General features: G+C 46.0%; 1 protein-coding gene across 1 annotated transcript in view; it reads left to right on the top strand.

The window, feature by feature from the left end:
• Positions 1-23,533, top strand: part of DSCAM (Down syndrome cell adhesion molecule) — a 476,284-nt gene that overhangs the window by 65,911 nt on the left and 386,840 nt on the right. The window lies entirely within an intron of this gene.

The following is a 23,533-nucleotide window of genomic DNA, read 5'->3' as shown; positions in this document are numbered from 1 at the left end:
CTAGTGGCCACAGGCTGCCCAGTGCCTGCTTGGTGCCTGGCCGTGGCCCTGCTCAGAGGGATTTGGACCCGGGTCCCTGGCTGGATCTGGCCATGCTCTGGTTCTGCCCCTTCTATTCGTGTGTCCAGTTCGATCCCTGCTATTTCCAGCTGACAAGGTGTAGGAGACACAGCTACAGGCCAAGGCCGCGGTGCTTGTGTGGAGGGAAGCAGGGCTGGTGCTGTGCCGTTCTCACAAAGTCTTCACAATTTTCTCTTTTATTTTTCTGAACTCACCCTGTCCCCTGGGCTGCTGACATGTTTTTATTTAATTTTTAAAATATTTTTTTATTAAAAACATGTAATTACAGTTGATACACAATATTCTATTTGTTTCATGTGCACAGCACAGTGATTAGACATTCATATAACTTAGGGAGTGCTCCCCTGTGTAAGTCTAGCGCCCACATGACACCACCCACAGCTGTTTCCATGTGATGGGCTGTCTTCCCTGCGCTGCGCTTGACATCCGCGACTGTTTTCCTCTCTGGCAGTTTGCAGATCTCCGTCCCTCGCCCTCTCTCACGTGTTCGTGTGGACGTGGGACTCCTTGTGCGTTATCTTCCTTCCTTTCTCCTTTCCTCCTCCGACCCCTCCGTCCGGCACAGTCCCGGTCCAGCACGTGTCCTTTTCAAACAGGGCGCCGTGGAACGAGAGGGCTTATTGCTGTTGTTATTTGTAAAAGTCAGCGATGGCGATCAAACCCAGAAGGCGAGGCCCGTTCCTCTCCGTGGAATGCCTCACCAGCGATCAGCTTCCCCCAGGGAAAACCACGCAGGAGGAGGATCCAGAAGGACCTGCTTTACAGCTGACACCCGGCCTCCATGTTCCTCCTCAGTGTTGTCACAGGTTCCTGGCGTTGGGTTTATGATGCCACCTTCCTTAGGCTTCAGGATGTCGCGTATCCGATGCCCGCTCTGATCCGTGCCTGGTCTGGTACGTGCGTCCGTCTGCACCGAGTGCACGTGAGCTGGGAAGGACGTGTTTTGTAGTTTCCTCCGTGGGGGGGACGGGGAGCATTTCCTTACTCTGCAATTTTGTCCTAACAGTTCATTATTTTTAATAAGTAGCAATCGCACCAGCAGCACTTCCCGCCGCAGCTCTAATAAGCCTTCCCCGCCTGGCGCTAGCTGACAGAGCCGGGAGGAGGGAGGCGGCGGCAATCTGAAACCTTGTTAGAAATTTATGAAGTGCTAAAACGTTGTATTCCCAGGGGCTGGCGTGCCAGCTGTCACCCCAGCACCGGCTGCCTGCCTCCCGCGGGCCTGGGTCCGAGCAGGGCGGGGTGTGGCTGCCACGCACGGGTGTGGTGTGGGGCGAAGGAGGCCGCATCCTTGGCACAGGGCAGGGGAAGCTAAGGATGTTCCCCGCCCCTGACCAGGGGTGGGGATGAGAACTGGGGGGCATCTGGACAGGGACACACAGAGCAGAAGGAAGGCCCTTCGCTGCCTTTAATAAAACTCATTGGCAGCGTCATGAGAAGGCTCAGCCTCGGGCGGGGGCGCCAAGGCAGACGAACACCCGCCTTGCAGGGTCTGCAGCAGATACGCAGCCTGTTTCTAGCAAAATGGCCCTGAACTAATTTCTTCTGGAAAAAACACGCCTTCGTGCAGCTCTTCCAAGGCCAGTCGTGCAGGGTGTAGCCTATGGCAATGATCGTGCCTCCAAATACGCCCCCTCCTTTTTCTAGAGCCTCAAATTCCTTCCCCAGGGGACACTTCTGTTGCTGTTCTTAATGGGAGATTACCACTGGTGGCCACAGACACCGTGGAGAATAAACAACTCCTAATAACGCTGCAGAGGGGCTCACAGACTCTGATTACACCGGGCACCTGACCTATGACCTGTGACCTGGGGGAGATGGGAGGTCCCACTCAGGCAGCAGGGCCAGCAGGAGGCGGATCCCACCAGGAAGCAGCATTCCCTGCCGGTCTCAGATCACCCCACTGGGTGGGGGCGGACAACCGGCCCGTCATTGCTTTGATCTCCCCTAGAGCTCTGTTGCAAACATAGTGTGAGGGTCTCACCGCGACAGAGAGTGTGAGAGCACCTCCCACAGTGGCTTCCCTTTCTGCCCAGGGAGAAGTCTTGGTCATAGTTTTAACGTCATGGGGCAGCATCTGTAGATGATGGAAGGGTGTTCCCAGTGATGGGGGCTGGCTTTGCTCTAAGGGCAGCTCTGATTTTTGTCTCAGTGCAAGCTACCCAGTTCCTTTCCTTACCCTGTTACTTCTGACCAGGGGTCCTCAAACTTTTTAAACAGGTGGCCAGTTCACTGTCCCTCAGACCGTTGGAGGGCCGGACTATAGTTTTAAAAAAAGAAACTATGAACAAATTCCTATGCACACGGCACATACCTTCTTTTGAAGTAAAAAAGCAAAACAGAATCAAATACAATATTTGTATTTGCATGTGGCCCGCGGGCGGTAGTTTGAGGACCCCTACTTCTGACTCTGCCAGTTGTCCTTTGTACACACATTAGGTGTGTGTCCCCTATTAGCCTGATCTATAGCGTGTTTTCTACAATAGGATAAGGAGTCAAGTAGGACATTTAAGATGACTGTACTCCTCTTAAGGTTATTTAAAAGCAATTACCACCATCAGTTGGAAGTGCTACCTCGGGCTACTCTGATAGAAATGTGCACCTAACAATCCAATTAGTTTGTAAATGGATTAGTCTGTTTCTTGACCAATACATTCGCTTTAAATCCAGTACAATACAGGTCTAAATAGTGTCAGTTGTATCTGCTTGCACTTTGTATAAATTTGTTGTTTCATCTCTAAGTGGAGGATCTATTCATCCTGCACCCCCGTTTAATGTGGCTTCATGTATATTTTTGCTTTTTAAACTATCATTCATGTCTTTTATCTAATTCCATAATCTTTATAAGATTATTTTAGCACTTTTGGTGATTTTAAGAATTTCTTGCTGGTTTATCCTAAACATCCACTGGGGCACAATCCCAGGTGAAGTTTGATACTGTGATGCTGAAAAGGTTCTAGAACAGTGGTTCTCAACCTTCCTAGTGCCGCGACCCTTTAATACAGTTCCTCATGTGGTGACCCCCAACCATAAAATTATTTTCATTGCTACTCCATAACTGTAATTTTGCTACTGTAAATAATATGTAATTATATATGTGTTTTCTGATGGTCTTAGGCGACTCCTGTGAAAGGGTTGTTCGACACCCAAGGGGGTCACGACCCACAGGTTGAGAACCGCTGTCCTAGAACACTAAGCCATTCAGTGTCCGGCCGCCCTCTGGGAAGAGGTGACTATTGAGCACTTGAAATGTAGTCAGGATGACTGAGCAGTAGAGTTATTAATTGTATTTAATTTTGCTGAATTGGAACGTAATGGTCACATGTTCTGGTGGCTGCTACATTGGACAGCACAGTTCCCGAGGAGAAAGAACTGTAGCTGAGCTGTGGAAGGTTTTGGCCAATCCAAGGATTTCCGCAACCCGGAGATCCAGGTGAAGGTGCCACCACACTGGACTCATCAAAGTTTCCACGGAGTACGGTTATTTTCTGGGATAAGCAGACCAAGGAAAACCTCCCGATACTCTAACTTGGAGGTTCCTCGTAGCTACTCTCCCAAAACATTTAATAACGAAATAAAGCAACGTGCTCGTCAAACGCCTGCCGTGGGGCAGGGGCATCCACAGGCTGGCAAGAGACAGAGGAAAATGCTTTTTCACTTGAGCTTTTCACGCAGGGGACGCTGAAGGGCTGATTGTGATTCAGGTGGAGCATCCCTGACAAGGGGCTAGAGATTTGGGGCCACACTTTCTCCTGAAACTTGACAGCCATCATTTCCTTCATTCATTGGACAGATATGTATTGAGTGTCTATTATGCAATGACTAGAGGCCCAGTGCATGAAATCGTGCGCGGGTAGGGTCCCTAGGCCTAGCCTGCAATTGGGGCCATCTTCCGCCCGCTCGCCAGTCCCAGCCCCGCCCTGCCGCCACCCACCCTGTTCCCTGTTTGTCATGCTGTGATCGGAGCCTGCCCCACCCTGTTGCAACCCACCCGGTTCCCCTCACCAGTCCCCAGTCCCACCCCGCCGCAACCTACCACGTTCCCCGTTCGCCATCCAGCAATCGGAGCCTGTGGGCCAGGGGAGGGACCAAGAGGTGGTCAGTGCACCTCAGCGACTGGCTGAGCAGTCATTCCAGTGGTTATGGTCGCTGGCCTTTTATTACATAGGATTGCTGTGGCTATATTAGAGAACAAACACCTTCCTTCCTCCTTCTTCCCCTCCCTCCCTCCTTCCCAATTTCCTTCCCCTCTTCCCTTGCTCCCTCCCTTCCTCCTTCCTACATTCATGCATTTCCTTGAGCTTTACCCACGGGGCTCCAGTTGAACATCTGTTCTTATCCAGTGCTAGAACACTATTCTACATTAACTGCATGTCTTTTCAATATTGCCTCAGGTCGTCTTGCTCTCCATGCCAAATTGTCAGCTGTCGGTAGAGCCACAGGTAATTTTCCTAACAAAGAACATTTAATGGAGCCTCTGACTCATGACGTAGTTTCCAGCTGCATGCGTGTTGAGAGGACCCACGTGTGAGTGAGAGAGGGGCCCAGCTGCTTCGGGGCAGGAGGAAGTGCTGAGCTGGCCTTTCAGAAAAGGGGAGACAGCTCAGAAAGGAAGCACCCACCCACTCTTGGCAAAGTCTTTGGGGGCCCATTCTCTCATCAGCGTAAAGACCCTCACATGCTACTCGGTAAAACCCCGAGGTTTGGGTAATGAATCGGCAATTTTCTCACCATGACCATGTGCTGTTGGGGGGTGTAAATAAGAGAACCTTCCCTTCTTCTTGCCTTTACTGTTCTTGGGGGCCAGTCTCCTGGGATGAGTTTTGTCATCCCTTTGGGCTGCGCAGCCAAGAAAAAGCAGCCTGGTTTTGCAGCACCGTGAGTTTGTTACACCCCTGAGTAAGCAGAACAGATCATCAGATCAATGTGTGTGGGGGGGCATTTATCTTCTGAATATTGGATTCTGGAGAGGTGTGTTGCTGATGAGCTCTGAATGATTTTTCTCATCTTTTAAAAATGCAACTTAAAGATTTGTTACACTAAGGAAATATAAACATGTAGAAAATCCTTATCTAATTTAAGAAACAGAAGGGTGTCCTTGAAAATCCCTGTGTCCCCTCCAATCACATCCCTTCCCACAGAGGCACCCCCTCTCCTGAACTGGATGTTAGCTCGTCCTTGCTTTTCTTTGTGGTTGGGCCACAGATGTTTGTGGCCTAAGGGACATCTTGCTGAGATGTGTGTGTTCTTGAACTTCAGGTGATTAGAGCCACAGAGGAGGTGTTCATCTGGGACCGGTTTTGTTCTCTTTAACATTATTGCTTTGAGATTTATCCGTGATGATGTGTATAGTCTGTCCATTCAACAGATAATTTGAGGAAGATTACTGTGTGTTGCACATTGATTCTAGGTGCTGGGGATATAGCAGAACAGAACCGGCAAACACCCCAGGAGACGAAAAGGGGCAATAAAGATAACCTCGAATATGTAGCCCATTGTGTTATAGTTGGGGTATCGAGAAAATGAAATGGCAAAGAAGAGCAGTGTTAGGGGAAGAGTAATTTTAGGGGAGATGTGGCATTTCAGTGCGGAGTTTCAGACCAGGAGGCTGAGAAGGGGACATCTGGGTGAGTACCTGGAGGAGGTGAGGAGGAGAGTCCGCCAAGCAGGGATGATGCTCAGTGAAATAAATCTGACAGAGGTGTTGGGGGAGAGCTTCCGGGCAGAGCAAGCAGCGTGCACCACTGTGTCTGCTGTGTTTCAGATGCCGTAAGGAGGCCACTGTGGCAAGAGCAGGGGAAGCAAGGGGTGCAGTAGCTGATGAGAACAGAGAGGAAGTGGGAGATGGAAGCCACTGCAGGTGTTTGAGCAGACTGACACTATGTGACTTATTATATGACACTTCTGACTCATTATATGACAGCGTTTCTCTGGCTACTGCGGTGAAAGTCGCCCTAATGAGGGCGGGACATGAGGCAGCAGACAGATAGGGGTCATTGCGATACTGCTAATGACAGGTGAAACGGACATGGCGAAAGGTGGGCATGTTTCCAGGAGATAGAAAGGGTGAGTGTTGGGGTTTTCTGATGGGTTGGATTTGGGGTGACAGAGCAAGTGACAGTTGATTTCTGCTTCCAATTATAACTGCTACGGGCTGAGCAATTAGGGTGGCACAGGGCTGCTTGCAGAGCTGGTTTTCACAGCCGGGAGCTACGGGGACTTCTCTCCTGGTGCTGGAACCCAGGCTGGGGGCCTGGTGTGGGGCTGGGACCCCGCTCCTCAGGGGGGGACTCCACAGCCAAGACACCCCTCCTATTTCTTAGTAAAGGCCTGATGGGCTTTGGTCTGCATGTGGCGAGAGGAAGCCTCGCTGCTTCTTCCAGCGCTGGGGTTTCGTGAAGAGCGTTTCCACCTGTGACAGTGGCCTGGCTGCTGACAGTCATGTCTGAAAACTGGACTGAAGTGGAATAAGCAACTGAGACTAAACTTCTTGCCCGATTTAGATTTTCTTTGCTGGAGAAAACTGTAATCTACAAGTTTTAAGGGACACGGTGACTGTGGGAAATAAAAGCTGTATTTTATCCTCAGTATTACGGGCTGAATTGTGTCCCTCCCCCCCAAATGTTCTTATATGGAAGGCCTACCGTCTAGCTAGCACCTCAGAATAAGGCCGGATTTGGAGATGGAGTCTTTACAGAGGTCATTAGGGAAAAGGGTGTCATTAGGCTGGGCCCCTAATCCAAGATGATTAGTGTCCCTCTAAGACAAAGGAAATAGGACTCATGGTCACACAGAGGGAAGACCGGTGGACACACAGAGCAAGTGGCCATTTACAAGCCACAGAGACACCAAACCCGATCTCAGACCCCAAGCCTCCAGCATTGTGACAACATAAATCTCTGTTGCTTAAGCCACCCCATCTATGGTGTTTGTTATGGCTGACCCAGCAACCCAATACACTGATGGGAAATTAATAACAGGGAGGGGGAGGTTGTTGGTGAACACACCTCTTTCCTATACAAGCTTTTCTGTCACTGCCCCGCCCCCACGTAGGTGGGCTTCTCTGTCTGAGTCCTCAGGGGCAGGACCCCACCTTTCCCTTTAAAGGGGCCAGGCTCCTCCCGTTATGCTGTTGTCCCCTGTCTAGATCAGGTAGGCTCCTCCTTTCTCCTGGTCAACGGCTGAGATAAGGGAAGATGAAGAGAGGAGGGAAGGTAATCCTGTCCTCAGCCTAAGTGTGCAGAGCAGACACAGTTTACATATGATCTTTATGACTGCTGCTATTTTATTACTAATTATACTAACTGCCTTTCATTGAACATTTACTGGCCAGAAATTACACTAAATATACATATTTATTTGCATAAGAATAAGCTCATTTTAGTTCCATTTTAGTGATAAATAGATTGAGGCTTAGATAAATTAATTTGCTCTAGGTCCCATTGTTGTCCAGCTAGACAGAGCCCAGAGCAGCGTGGCAAGCAGAATGATTCCAGAAATGCCGGCAAGAAGTCGGTCGGTACCATCAAGGTCGGGTGAAGCAAACACACAATTAGAAGGGGCCGCCCAGGCTCTCCCTCCTGGTTTTAGGTTTGTGAGCAGAGGGACCGAGGCCAGGCTGACCCAGGCTGGTGCTCCCCTCACTGTGACTGGAGCCATCAGCCCTGCAATTAGTCGCTGATCTATGACTTATGAATCACTGCCCGGAGAGGTTGCTGGCTTTTACGTGCAGATTCCTCCAATTGCTGCTGAAAATGTTGCTTTATTTCCGTATAAAGCTTTTTTAGTAAATGTGTGATCTTTATCATATTCATCATTTCTGTATAATAGTGAAATCAAAACCTACCTTTACAACTAACAGACAGAATTTAGAAACCCGTTAGTAAAAGTCATCCATTAGTAAAATCAAGAAATCAGACAAGGGAAATATCTTCGACAGTCTTAACTCCCAGAATTCTAGAACATTCCTTACAGTCTTTTTTTAAAAAAACATGTAAACTTATTTTTCAAATTGAAATCATGGTATAATCACAAATTTGCTTTCTGTTTACATTGTATCTTAAATATTTCTGTAGTATTTCATAATCTTTTTAAATGTAATTTTGATCCATAATATTCTAGTAAACCAATGCTCCACAATTAATTATTTTCTTCTTATGGCTTATTTAGATAATTTCCAACTTTGTAGGGTCTTAAAGGAGATCAGAAAGGATAACTTGATGCCGAAATCATCTGTGCTATTTAAGATCATAAGCTCAGAGTGAGTTATAGAAGGAAAGCCTGGGCTGGGAATGCCACAGATCTGGCTTGAGTGGTGGCTCTGCCACTCGTTAGCCATATGGCCTGTGTGGGCATCCATGGGAGGCAACCAATTGATGTGTCTCCCTCACATTGATGTTCCTCTCTGTCTCTCCCCCTCCCTTCCACTCTCTAAAAGTCAATGAAAAATTTCCTTGGGTGAGGATTAACAATAAAACACATATAAAATATAATTTTTAAATTTTAATCCTATAGAATAAAAGCCCAATATGGTGTCAGATCCTCTGGTCGTCCAGTCAGCCATTCAACCAATCAAAGCATAATATGCTAATGATACGCTAAGGCTGCTCAAATGGTCGCTATGACATGCACTGACCATCAGGGGCAGACAGTTGACTGGTCAACCAGTGGTTATAATGTGCACTGACCACCACGGGGCAGACGCTCAAACCAGTAGGTTAGCTTGCTGCAGGGATCTGGCTGATCCAGACTGAGATGGGCCAGACATGCCCTCGAGCCTCTCATGGTCCCTCCCCAGCTGGCCAACCTCCTGTGTCCCTCCCCGGCCCCGATCGTGCACCAGTGGGGTCTCTCGGCCTGGCCTGCACCCTCTCGCAATCCTGGAACCCTCAGTGAATGTCAGAGAGCTGGTTTTGGCCTGATGGTGGGACAATCGGTCACTATGACATGCACTGACCATCAGGGGGCAGACACTCAACACAGGAGCTGCCCCCTGGTGGTCAGTGCGCTCCCACGGGGGTGGGCACCACTCAGCCAGCAGCTGGGCTCATGGCTGGCGAGCACAGTGGTGGTGGCTGAGGAACCCCCCACCTCCCCACCCCAAACACAGAAATTTCATGCACTGGGCCTCTAGTATAATATTTAAATTGAGATGTAATTGAAATATAACCTATCAGTTTCAGGCGTACAACATAACCTAGATTTACTGTGTGTATATGTATTGTGAAATGATCACCACACTAAGTCTAGCTAACCTCCATCTCCATACTTAGTTGCACATGGTTTCAATGAAAAGCATATTTTAAAAATCAATAAAATATATTTAAAAAATAAAATAAAGACTCCTTAGAGCAGCCCCACAGCCTGGTCTCCTTAGAAGCCGTTGAAGGTGAGAGTCTTCCTTTGCGTTTCCTTGGATTTGAGGCCCTGGGTTCCACCTTCAGGCCGAGTGCCCAACGCCTTCGGGGATGTGCCTCCCCAGACCGAGTGCGCGCACAGCTCATCCCGTGCTTCGGGCTCAAGCTCCTCCTTGTTCGTTAAGGGCTGGCATTTGGAGAATGTCATGAAGGCTTGTCATGTCATGTGTTTTCAAGTGCAGGGTCACTGACGTTGGGATTTTAGGAATGCCAAGCAGACATCCTAGTTCCCTTCCCACACCTCTTCGAGGATGGGGGTGGAGGGGAGAAAGAGAGATAGGTAGAGAGAGAGAGAGAGAGAGAGAGAGAGAGAGAGAACGAACATGGAGATAAAACTATCATTTCGTGACAAAGTCTCAGTTTGAGACCAGAGCCAGGCTGAGCTCAGTGTACCACGTGGGGGAGAGCAGACCAGAGGACGTGGTCCCTGCAGGCAGACAGGTGCCAGAGGAGTGGGAGGGGGGATCTCCTAAACTTGCCTCCTGTCTGGGGTGAGGGAGGGAAGGACAGAAGCCCGAGGGTATTGCCCTTCAATTTAGGGTTCCTCGGCCGTGCGCTGCTGACTTTCGGGGCTGGGTAATCTTTATTGGGGGCCCTGTCCTGTGTACTGTAGGAGGTTTAGCAGCACCCCTGACCTCTGGTCTTTATGTATTGTAGCACCCTAACCCCCAGTGTGACAATCAACAGTGTCACCAGGCATGGCCAAGTGGCTCCTCAGTAGAGAACCACCTCTCCAATATAAGGAACCTCCACGTGGAAGAAGAGACCCAGGGTGGGGATCGAAGCTGCCAGATACCAGCGGGCAGCATCCACTGCCCTCCCGGCTCTGTCCCAGCTCCAGCTGGGCCTCCTCCTCCCCACTTTCTCTGTCCTCCCTTCTTGTCGTTCCTGTCACCTGTGGCTCACAGCAGGGGTAGCAGCTACCTGGCTTTGTGTTCCTCCAGTGCCTACGTGCACCCTCTACCCCCTCCCACCGCATCCCACCCCCGGTGCTGGCACAGCCCTCGGCATAGCATGGCCTCATGGGTTGTATTGATTTTAGAGAATGTGTTTCTCAGATATTGGAAGAAAAACCGACGCGGACATTTTTCCATATAAAACTTGAGCTGTCGGTGTAATTTCCCCAGATCACTTTATGCGTGCGTCTGACCTGCCAAGTGTATAGATCTTACCCAGCGCAGGAAGCAGAGACTTTTACAGTGGAAGGAACAATAGCCAGAGATCGTCATCTCTGAGGGGCTGGCTCCACGCCCAGTCCTAGCTCGCAGCATCATTAAATAGTGATAATAGTCACATCTACTGCCGTCTTCACATTTTGATTCCTCTCAGAAAGTGATTTTAATTCATCATTCTTACGCTCCTGTCTTGGATTTGAGCTATAATCTCCCAGTTATAGGGGACCTGCAGCTAATTAGGACCCGTTTAGGGACAAAGAGGAACCTATCGTGCCATTCGTGCTCACTTGAAATGGGCTCAATAATTCTATGTAATTGCAGGGATTAGGGCCAACATGTAATTCATCCCAGGACCCTCCCCACGCGCCTCAAGAAGGAGATGCCAGGACAGTCAACTTACAGAATCAAGGTATCTAGTCCAAGGCCAGTTATTTCATGCTTCTTAATCGAAAGGCGTAAGAACCTGACCATCGACCCACCAGCCTTCAAGGCTGTGGCTGCCCCGCCGTGTCACCGTCCTGAAACATTGCAGCCCGAGGCTCAGCGCTGGCGGCAGCGGCCTTCCTTTAATCTCCAGGCCAACATGAGGACAGTTCCTATCGGGGGTCCTTGGGATCACGTGTTTACTTTCTATTGCCAACGCTTTCTAAGCCATAGGATTGCTTTATCGTATTTCCTAATGGTGTCCACGTGGGCGTCAGTCATAAGCAAGTTGCATGCACGGCAGTTAATATACTGCAGCCATCCCACAATGTGCAAATGAGGACACTGCGGATCCAGAAGCGGGGGCATTGTGAGGCCAGCCCCAATCCCTGTCCCTGCTCCTCCCTCTCCCCGAAGTGGTGTCGCTGTGGTAACTGTCCCGTCCGCATCTCGCACCAGGTACTTCTCATGTGGGGAGAGTTATAACAGGATCAGAAGTACCCTGGCATTCTTTCCTCCGTGTGATGCCATTTAAGGTTAGAACTAGCCTGTCTTTACAGATAAGACCTGATTTTTATCAAACACCTGGGAAGGCTGGGGCTGGCACTGTCTTACGCTCCCTCTTGGAAATGAGTGACGCCTGGGTTGGCTTAATTTAGAATTTTCCAGTTAGACGTTCAGACGTCACAACTCAATTTGGGTTTCAGAAGCCATCGCACAAGGAATATTTTCAAAGTCCTCCTCCTTTAAGTTTAAAAATGTTCTGGAGAATTCATGTGGCAACAGCCAGCCACCCAGGGCAGTCCCTGTCTTCAGGAAGAGATGTGCCTCGGGGACACTTCTCGGAATGAAGTGTCAAATCCAGATCAAGTCCAATTCCAGGGCCAGGGCGGGGTAAGGGACTCTGTTTCATGACGTCCGTCTGCGCCCCAGGCTGCTTGGGCCCATTGCGCAGCTGGCTGGTGCACATCAGGAAGGAGACTCCAGAGGCCCGGGGGGGCGGGGGGCTCCGTTCGGTGAACCCTCAGAGCTTCTGGGGGTGGCTAATGATGTGTCTGCTTGCCTTGCCACTGTTCAAACCCCTTTCTCTTATGAATACTTGAGAGCAGGGAGAATGCGATTCTTCTCTCCTTTTCGCAGTTTCTATGACTCAGCGAATCCACGCTCGTGTGCTAGGCAAACTGTCAGAATTAATGAATTCCAGCCGCGAGCTGGTCTCTGGAGGGAAAGGCCTCGTGCAGTTGGAAATTAGCACTAATGCCTCGGTGTGTTCTGAACAGGCTACGTTTCACCCGGGGTTCGGCCAGGGGATGTCTTAAGAGCAGCGGCTCTCAACCCTGGCTGCACATTAGAATCACTGGGGATCTTTTTAAAATCCTGATTTCTGGGTCTCCTCCTCCGGAAATTCTGTTTCTTTGTTATGGGGTGGGGCCACAGCATTAGTAACAAAAAAAAACAAAACAGAATTTCCGGAGGATGAGGCCCAGCAATCAGGATTTTAAAAAGATTCCCCAGTGATTCTAATGTGCAGCCAGGGTTGAGAACCGCTGCTCTAGAGGCAACCGCTCCGAACACCGTGTTTTCTGGTTTGGTTGTTTTAATCCTTAATCACAGTTTTAATTTGGGGAAGAAGGTAATTAGGGTTTTCTAGAACAAACAAACAAAAAAAGACAGGTAGAGGAAATAAGTGCTATAATCAAAGACATGTCAGGGGCAGAGTTTTGATTTTTTTGTTTTCTGTGTGCAGTTCTAGTTGAAGGATGTCCTTGCTGAGCTCAGTGTGGCTGAAGGTAGGTGATGACAGAGATGAAAGATGACAAAGACTCGGTTAGAAAGGCTTTGTTTGCAATGAGTCCCGAGAAATACAGCTTCCGGCTCAGCACATCCTGTGATGAGAATTGGAAATCATTATATGGCCACAGTGGGTACGACCGAGGCGTCTGACTTGGGGATTTCGACCGTTAAGGAACTGAACACAGAATTGTAGGTGCCTTTGCCTCCCTCTGAGGAGCGAGCCCGGGACTAGCCTCGCATTCTCAGGAGGTCTGAGCCCTAACACAGTCCCTGCTCAAATGAGTCCAAAGCTTATGTGGTTTCTCACCTCTCATACGACAGCAGCAATGACAACTTGCCCGTAAGATTGGTTAGAGCAGTGGTCGGCAAACTCATTAGTCAACAGAGCCAAATATCAACAGTACAACAATTGAAATTTCTTTTGAGAGCCAAATTTTTTAAACTTAAACTATATAGGTAGGTACATAGTTATTAACTTAATTAGGATCCTCCTAAGGCTTAGGAAGAGCCACATTCAAGGGGCCAAAGAGCTGCATGTGGCTCGAGAGCCGCAGTTTACCAACCACGGGTTTCGAGGGTTAATGAGGATTTGTATAAAAGTACTTTGCATGATCCTGGCACACAGTACACATTCAATAAACGTTAGCTATTCAGTTCCAACCAAAACAAAGGCAGTGAGGATAGATTTAAACTAAATTTAAGGTTGAGACATGCATTGTTGATACTGTCTTGGTAGCAATGAGGCTGGCAAGCCACATAACTAGGCAGCCCACTAATGTCAAATACACAGGCACCTCCCAGAGTGAGGGGCACCCTCCTCTTTGTACCGCCCTGACCCATACGTGGGGCCTCTGTCTTGTCACCAGCACAGGCTGTGACAGTAACACTCCGTGATTGAATGAGACAGGGGTGGCAGAAAACGTTTGGGATGGATTCAGTGCTCTGTAAACGTACAGGCGGCATTGGGAATCACTTCTAGTGAAAGGCACATTGTAAAAGGTGCTATTTCTCTGAGATTTATTTATGTGTATTTTTTTAAATATATATTTTACTGATTTTTACAGAGAGGAAGGGAAAGGGCTAAAGAGTTAGAAACTTCAATAAGAGAGAAACATTGATCAGCTGCCTCCTGTACCAGAGATGGTGAAAGTAGGTTTACAGCTGCATTGTGACATTTATTTAGTTAATAAAGCTATTGTAATAATCATAACCTGCATGTCTTTCCATACGAACAACTATATACCTACTTTTGCCCACCCCTGTATTTTCAAATTCTCTGTTTACATTGAAATATTTATTTCTTTAGGCTTATAAATCTATTTAACTTAATTTTATGGGCTGCCAATGCCTTTCCTCCTCATCTTCTGTTTTTTTCCATATAATGATATTAGCGTTTGGGGTTAAACTAATATGTAGGGTTTACGTCATGATATCTAGGCAAGTACTTGCTACAGCTGAGCCACACGGCATGTGATGAACACGTCTCCTACCCACGGGGGCCTTGTGTTTTCCCGGGGTTAACACTCGCTTACTTTTCTGTTCCCGTGGTTTTCCCTGCGTGTGTGACTCCCTCTTCCCCCGCGCTGCGCAGCAGGGCGAGGCACTCCTTTGACCACATGCAGCAACATCGGGGTCTCCAGACGTTTATTTCTTCATTCATTTTTTGAAACCTCTCTGGGCTCCTTCTTGCTGCACCAGCGGGCTCGTTTCTGCTGTGCTGTTGTCACCCTGGAGCCCTGCAGTCAGTCGGGAAATTTCTTTGTTTCTCACCTGTGCTCCAGGCTCCGTCTCCTGTGTGTAACACACGCCTCTTTCTTGGTTTGCTGCCTTTGGTCTATCTTCCAGAAGTTTCTGAGTGGGGTGCAGGGTAGTTAAATATTTTGACTTTGCCATATCTAAAAATGTCTGTTTCCTGGCCTGGCAGCCTGGGTGTAGGCTTCTAGGTCCGTCTTGTGTTTTTCTGTGAAAGGCACACAGCAGTCCAGAGAGGCCCCATAGCAGCCCGTGGCCCCTTCTGTCCCAAGGGAACACCCTTCCGACTTCAACGGAGACCTGACTTGAGTGATATTTGTGTTCGTTGCATTCTCTAGGGACTCAATCCTGTGTTAGCAGATGGTGTACAAGGACAGTAATGTCCCCTTTGGTACATTCAAGGCACAACGTGTTTTAGCAATGAATAGAGTCACATGAATTAGCAATATCTTGGCGAAGCAAGATCAAAAAATGTAAAACTGGATTAGGTGGTCTGAGAGTACAGATGAAAGAGTCAGGTGAGTTCTGCGCCATGTCCCCCAGCATCCTGTGTGGTGTATAGAGAGAGGGGGGTGCCCTACCTGGAACCTAGACACCGGCTTCTCTTGTCACTGCTCTGGAGACAGCATGCGGACCTGGGAAGACAAGGCCGCTGAGCACCCATGCTCTGCCACTGTTCGCCCATCTGCCCCTGGAATGCCCTCAAGAGGATGGTAAAGCAAATGACATATAGTCCTAAGGACACAGGAGAGTGAGGTAAGACGAAGGCAGCAGTGAGATGCCCATGGTGGCAGGTGGGTCGTCCATGATTCACCGTCCAGGAGTGAGCGAGAGAGTCATACAAGAGGAAGCAGGAAATAGCTGGATCTTGAACTTAGGCTGGTGCATTGGAGGGAGCAGGTTAGACTCAGGTTAATCCTCTAAGAATCTTCTCATTGGAAGAATTGTTGTCACTTATGACTTAGGGGATATTTGGGATTATGAGAATGGCCACATGCTTTATTACTAAAACACAAAGTAAATTCCAGGCATTACCTAAAAAATAAATTACTTTAAAAATTAGACTTATGTAAGTCCTCAGGCCAAAGCCAATGGGAAAATTGAGTGCCCCTGGGCAAGGTGAAGTTCTAGCAAAAGAAACGGATGCCGAGCCATGGGGTTAAGAACGTAGGTCATTTTATCATTGACTTCCATGCTTTCAATGGACATTGGAGCCTAAGGTTTCACTACCAGACTTAGATTTTATATGTTTTTTTTTCTGTTGGGGTACCATTGAAGTCCCTGGTTTTAATTCATTTTTGTTCTGCAATCATAGGATAGTTGATTCAGTTGGGCTTCAGTTAATTTTATTCTGCCTGTCCTATGATGGTCTTATTTTTATTGTTGTTTCGTGTTTTTAGTTTATATTACTATGTTTCTGTACATTCTCTTTTGTAATCTTTTTTCTCTCACAAGTCTTTTAATCCCTAGAAAGCAGTTTTGTCAACGGCATCATGATGTTAGCTTTCTCCCCACTCTATTTGTTGATGACTTTCTTAATTTTAATTCCTTATGCGAATCTGTATTCATCCCTCTTTCTCCATTAATTTGTTCTATTTTTATTCCCAAATTTTATGCTCCCAAATCCTAAAGAGTCATTTGCATTATTTGGGTTTATTCGTGTGCTTTGCTGCTTATAATCATAATCATATTTCCCACAGTGCGTTCTGCTCTTTCCAAATCACCAGTCATTTTCATGCCTTTTGAAACCTTTGAGCTTAAAATATAAACGGCAGCAGATAGCAAACTACATACATATCACTCTGACAGGGTCTGTATTCTTCTCTGAAAATGTACACTTAACTGCCAGCAGTTTTGAGAGTGACTTTCATCCACCCAAAGGGACAGGGACTTTATCTGAAATGAATTCCCTATACACATATGGAAATACTTCTCTGGGAGGATATTGCAAACAATACTTAGATGTTTTTTGGGTAAAACATTAACGTTTTTCCTTTTTTTTTTTCCTCCAGAGATTTGTAAAACACACAGCAAAATTGAGCTCGTATTCCTTGTTGCAAAATCAGTACAAATATTGGATAAAAAAAACATTCTTACACATAGTAGCTAAAACCTCATAATGTGTTCTTCTTACGAGATCTGAGAAATTCTTTCTCTAAGCCACTCATTCTTATCCCTTGACATCTATATAATGGAATTTAGATTGTAATTGACGATACATATAAATATTATTCCTTTAAAGGAATTATGTATCTATAATGATAATATATTTAAAATATTTACTTAGTCCTTTTTGAGGGCTTCTTTGATGTACTACGCAGGGCATGATGCGCCATGAATAAGGTTGCATCATCTATATATAGGGCCCCTCTTGTAGATTACAATATAGTGGTGTGTGTGTGTGTGTGTGTGTGTGTGTGTGTGTGTGGTGTGAGACACACACCAGAAGCTGAGAACTTGAAAAGAATGATGCAGCAAGCCAAGAGGACATGGGGTCTAGTCTGGGAAACAGAAGACCAGGAATCAATTCCTAAAAAATTTATGTTTAAGCTGAAATTCAAAGAATTAGTAGTATTAGGCAAAGGATGATGAAGTATCCCAGCAGAGTCCAGTATTTTTGCAGGCCATAAGTAGGGAAGGGTCTGGGGACTCAAGGCCCTGAGGAGACCAATATGGATGGAGCCTAATAACCCAACCATAGGCATGAGAGATAAGATTCAATTTTTTGTATGCACAATTTATTAACAGCAAAATATAAGAAGGCAGATTAATACTCAACAGAAAACATTGTTATCACCCCAATGGCAATTAGCACTAAAAAAGAAAGAATCCCAGTTCTCAGTGCTCTCTACTTTGATGTTCTCTTATCAGGCTCATAAGCATTTAGGATGGTCGTCTCCATGAATTGAAGGTTTTATTATTAGGAAGAAAGCATTCTAGTACTATTCCTTATCCTGAAATCTACTTTGATATTTATATAGCCACTCAAGCTTTTTTAAGGTAGTGTTAGCATGGTGTAGTTTTCTGTGCTTTTACTTTTAACCTACCCAATTAAAAAATATATTTATAATGGGTTTCTTCTGGATAACATATAGTTAGGTCCTGATTTTTCATCCATTCTGACAGTCCTTTTTATAATCTGATTTGGAATTATTTTATAATATTTTGGAATGCTTTCTAAGTTATTATTAGACTATCCATTTATCTGCTTTCAGATTATTTGATCAAGATGACTCTAAATTTCAAGGCATTTATTCAAATACAAAAAATATTTTGGAGTCTTAGAATCAGCTAAGGATCATGCTTTCTAGTTAATGTTTGCCTAAGGCTAAGTTCTATTTCTTTTCATTTTGGAAGACCTTTATCAAAGAAGTTTATTTTACTAAGCATATCTATTTGCATATTCCTATAAAATCAAGAAAAGTCCTAAATGCCATTTCCTTTCAAAACGAATATACCCTATTTGCAAATCTAATGGTCTTAGTTCTCCTGTTTTCTGATCTCTCTGAAGCAATTGACACTTTTGAAAACGGCCAGTTGATGTCCCCAACTGCCATCCTTTTGTTTTAAGGCATTGTTCTCTCTAGGATTGGAGCTACTGAATTTTCTCTGATGCTTCTTTCTTTTCCCATTCCTTTAAAATATGTAATTTTTACATTGAAGTATAAAATATATGCATAAAGTGTGCAACTAACTATATCGCAGTGTAAAACTCCAATGAAATTCTCATCGCTGAACACATCACTGTAACCAGCTCCCAGAACAAGAAAATGAATACAGCTAGCTAGCAGCCCGAATGCCCCCTCATGACCTTTCCATTTTCCGTGCCCCCCTCCCCAGTGGGTAACCATGATCCTGACTCTTAGCATCATAGACTAGTTATTCCTATTTTTATGCTTGAGAGAAGTGAAGTAATACAGTATGTATTCTCACTGTGTTTGATTTCCTTCAACATATGGTTGTGGGATTCATAATATGGTTGTGTAGATTGTTCATTTTTATTGTTATATAGTGATCTGATGTGCGAATATATCACAATATATTTTTATATTTTATTATTGATGGGTATTTGAGTGATTTTCACTTTGGGGCTCTTACAGATAGTACTGCTATGAATGTACCAATGTGTCTTTTCTGTGAGCGCATGTTGGATGAAGACCTGGGAGTTGAACTGTTGAGTCATAGGAAGTGCATATTTTCAGGTTTTATAGCTACTGGTGAACAGTTTGCCACAATGATGATCAATGTGCATTCCCACCGGCAACGTATGAGGTTCCTGCTGCTCTCCTAGCATATCCTTGAGACACTTGGTATATTCCCTTTTCCATTTGAGTCATTGAAACGGGTGTGTAGTGGTAACTCCTTGTGCTTTTAATTTGCATTTCCCTGATGGCAGTGACATTGAGTGCTTTTCCATGTGCTCATTGATCACTTATATATTGGCCTTTGGGAAGTGACTGCCTAAGTCTTTTGCTCATTTTTATTAGATTATCTTTTTTTCTTATTGACTTGCAGGAGTTCATTATGTTTTTGGGGTGCAGTCCTTGGCCAGACATTTTTTGCTTGACTTTTACCTATTAACTGTCCCTGAGAATCCGTCTCTGGCTTTGTGTCTCCTTGTTCTTTACTTTCTTCTTGGTATATTTCACCCAGTGATGGCCTTCAGCTTCCCTTATGCTCAGGCTCTCTCTGGGGCCTTGGACCCCTATTCCCGACTTCTTAGTGGGAGACCCAAGAACAGTGTCCCCTTAACCTGAGTAAAACTGGCATTGCTGTTTCCTCTGCCCCATCAGCTCTCCCTGTGTATTCTCTGTTTTTATTTATGGTGTAGCTGTGTAGTAAGGTATACAGGCTATTAAATTAGGATCATAATGGTTTTTCCTTGTCCTCGCTCTCATCACTTTTATACCCCCAACCACAAATTCTGGTGGGATCATAGCAGACATAGCTATGTAGTTAGGCTTTCTCCTTCCTTCACATCATCACTGCCCAGAGGGTCTAGGCCAGTGGTCAGCAAACTGCAGCTTGGCAAACCGCGGCTCGTGAGCCACATGTGGCTCTTTGGCACCTTGAGTGTAGCTCTTCCACAAAATACCAGCTCTTCCAGAAAATACCGACTTCTGTGCATGGGCCACGAAGTTTCAGTCACACTGTACATGTGCACCCGCACGTGGTATTTTGTGGAAGAGCCACACTCAAGGGGCCAAAGAGCCGCATGTGGCTCGCGAGCCGCCGGTTGCCGACCACGGGTCTAGGCCACCTACAGCAACCTATCTGACTTCCTTCCTGTAGTGTTCACTCCTCATGCGCCCAGTAGTTCCTTTGTAAAACTACAATCTGGGAAATTGCTTGTTCTGTCTCAAAATGTTCATTGCCTCCCTATTTTTAAAAATAACTTTATTAAGAGAATTTATGTTCAACAAAATTCACTCATTTGAACAATTCATTGGTTTTTAGTAAATTTTCAGGTATATATATTCTTCACCACAGTTGAGTTCAGACCATTTTAATCATCTCAAAAGGAATCTTTTCATATTTTAGCTATCCGTCTCCTGCCCTCTCACCCTCACCTCTAGCCCCAAGTAAACCAGGCATCCACTTTCCATCTTCGTAGGATTTCCTCTTCTGGAAATTTTATATGGATGTGATCAGATAGGGTGGATTTTTTATGATTAGCTTTCTTTTGGCTTAGCAGAAGGTTATCAAGGGTCAGTCATATTGAAAGCATGTATCAGTATTTCATTTCTCTCTTGCTGAGCAACAGCCCATTGTGTGGATATACCAGATTTTGTTTATCCATTTTTCATTTGATGGATAAACTTGGGTAGTGTGCACATTTGGTGATTATAAAGTTTTTGTGTGGACACACATTCTTTTCTCTGAGGTATATACCTGTGCATGGGACTCCCCGCAGCCTGCAGAATAAAGCACCTGCTTTTCGCATGCGATTTGACACCCTTATGATCTAGACTTCACAATGAGCGTGTGAAATGTAAGCTCCATGGCTGTTGGTGTGTCCCGGGCCTTGGCCCAGTGCCCGGTAATTAGTAGTTGCTGAGTAATGACGCATGGAATAAATGAGCGCGTGTAAGAACCTCAAGCTCCCTCTCCCAACATGTGCATCACTGTTAGATCTGCCCTGAGGTCCCTGTGATCCAGTATCTTCTCACTTCTCTCCTTCCTGGGACAACTCCGTGTCCTAACATATTTTTTTTTCTAAAATATATTTTATTGATTTTTTGCAGAGAGGAAGGGAGAGGGATAGAGAGTTAGAAACATCAATGAGAGAGAAACATCAATCAGCTGCCTCTTGCTCACCCCCTACTGGGGATGTGCCAGCAACCAAGGTACATGCCCTTGACCGGAATTGAACCTGGGACCCTTCAGTCCTCAGGCCGATGCTCTATCCACTGAGTCAAACTGGTTAGGGCCGTGTGCTAACATTTTTATTCCCTCTGCCTAGAATCTACTTCCCCTCTGATCTGGAAAGCTTTCCTCCTCGTCCCCAGATTGGGTTAGTGTCTGTCACTTAGGCTCCCATACCATGTGGAGAATAATTCTGTATCAATACACAGCCAGCGAATTATCATCAATCTTTTGCCAGCCACGGCGCCCCTGCGACCAGACATTCCTTGAGAGCAGTGCCATGACTCATGCACATTTGCGTTACTGGGACTTGCACAGGGCCCACCACGTGCCAAGTGCCCAGTAGAGATGGTCGCACGAATGAATGATCGTGTCCTCACTTCCTGTACCCTCTCCGCCTCGTCTCTTCTGTGCACCATATTTGAATTTTGAAGAAAGCAATATTGACTTGTTTTTCCTTTCAGCGTAGCATTCTTCTTCCTGTTGTCACTGGAGCTTCGGTTGTGCCATCTGTTGTAACGACATAAAACACGGAGAACTCTGCCAACAGTGTAATCCTCCAGCCCCTCCTCCGCGTCCCAGTGTCCACACCCCGGGAGGGCAGACCTGAGTCAGACAGCGGGTCATGCCAGTGTTCCCGTTGGCTTTCCCTTGTGAAACGGCAGTCACGCTAAGGAATGTTCACACACACATAGCTCACATCCAGATCGCCTGTGCACTTCCTGAGAGGAGCAAATGCGACTGTATTTAAAGTGTGCATGGCACTCCGTACAACGAAGTGCGATTATTTAAGCAGATGGATGGTCCCTTAGATGGAAGAAACAAAAGCTGTTGGGATATAGTTTGATTTTTGTGTGATTTTTTCTTTTTTTGCCTGTGGCCAAATGATGTGTATCTTAGAGAATGAGTTTATGTTCCATTATTAAACCCAATGGTGTGAAATAGAAAGACTAACATGAAATACCTTTAAAAAATGTCAGGAGAAGTGATGGTAATCCCCAGAGGTTAATTAGCTTTTTAACTATTAGGATTAAACATTTATTTTGCATGTTTCTCATCATAGTCATTTAAGGACTTTCACAAGCTGGCTCTTGGAATGTGGTTTGCAATAGGAAACATTTAACTTTGGAAATATACATTTAATTTTAGAAATATATCTTATATACATTCACAGTTTTCAAGTCTCATTATTCTTAACAGGGCTACTTTTAAAAATATATCTATATATCTATATCTATATATTTATTGATTTCATAAAGTAAGGGGGAGAGAGAAACATCAATGATGAGAGATAATCATTGATCAGGTGCCTCCTGCACCCCTCACACAGGGGACAGAGCCCGCCACCTGAGCTAGTGACCTGGCCGGGAATCAAACTGACCTCCTGGTTCATAAGTCGATGCTCAGCCACATGTGCCCTGGCCGGGCAACAGGACTACTTTTATGATATAAAAGAACAAATTCAAATATATTCAGTTGACAGAAGAGTAATGTGGAAGGGAAAAGAAAAAAAATCTGGGTGGAATTAATTAGCCCTGACGAGTGACAGTTATCTTGTTCCTAACCGTGTGTTTGGGGTGATGTCAGTTTCCTAGAAAACTCACATATAAAATCGCAACCATGCTTCCGATCTGAACCAACCCCTTAATTAGTAATTTTCATATTCTGCTTTGTGGAGCATCGCTAAAAACGTTAGTTATTGTTGGAAGAGGAAACTATCAGTTACTGCTTGTGGAACACCCTGTCTTCTCTGAGTAGATCTACTACTACTTTTATAAAGTGCATTTTTCTCCACCATCTTTGGACAAATGGTGGCCCCTCTGCTTCCCCAGCTCAGAGTCAGCCCTGGCCTCAGGAGGCAAACTCCTGGTCAGTGCAGGAGAGAGACCAGGAGAAAGTTGGGGGGTGTTCAGGTAACTAAAGCTCATGCATGCTGCTGCCCCAAGATTTGGCTTTGCAGAACAAGGCAGCCATATCATGAAATGAAATCTTCATCAGAAAGATGATTTTTTTAACGTCTTAGTCCAGAATTCTGGGTCAAGCGATCACCCCTCTGAATCTGCAAATTATCTTCCTGAGGGAGGAGCCCCGACTCTGCTGGCAGAGCTGTTCACGGAGTAAATGCAGTGACACCTCTGGCCTCCCAGCAGTGCCCGCTCCGCCATCGGTGCTCAGTGACCGTTATCCCCATGGCTCCCAGTGAGGTGAATTCCAAGCCTCTAGGGCGCCTTTGGTGTGCTGTGAAGGTGTGATTGGGTGTGCACTCGTTTTTAGAAAATCATAAAAACACAGATGTCTGTGAAACAGGTCTTGGTGGCATTTATAAATATTCTGTTTAATTTGGGGGTCCTCGGTGTTGAGTTTTTTTTCTTCCCATAAATGACACTCCGCAGCTGTGTGTTGCTCAGTGCAATGCGGGTGCTCAATAAATACGTTAAAAAGCCAAATGTGTGTGAACAGGTTTGCAGACACTGTTTACAGCAATTAAAACAGAAACCACTTACACAACCAAGATCAGGAAAATAG

The sequence above is a fragment of the Myotis davidii genome, unplaced genomic scaffold (genome assembly GCF_000327345.1).
Source record: "Myotis davidii unplaced genomic scaffold, ASM32734v1 scaffold512, whole genome shotgun sequence".
Classification (NCBI taxonomy): Eukaryota; Metazoa; Chordata; class Mammalia; order Chiroptera; family Vespertilionidae; genus Myotis; species Myotis davidii.
Note: the sequence above shows the minus strand (reverse complement) of the source record. Positions and strands in the feature narration are given on the sequence as shown.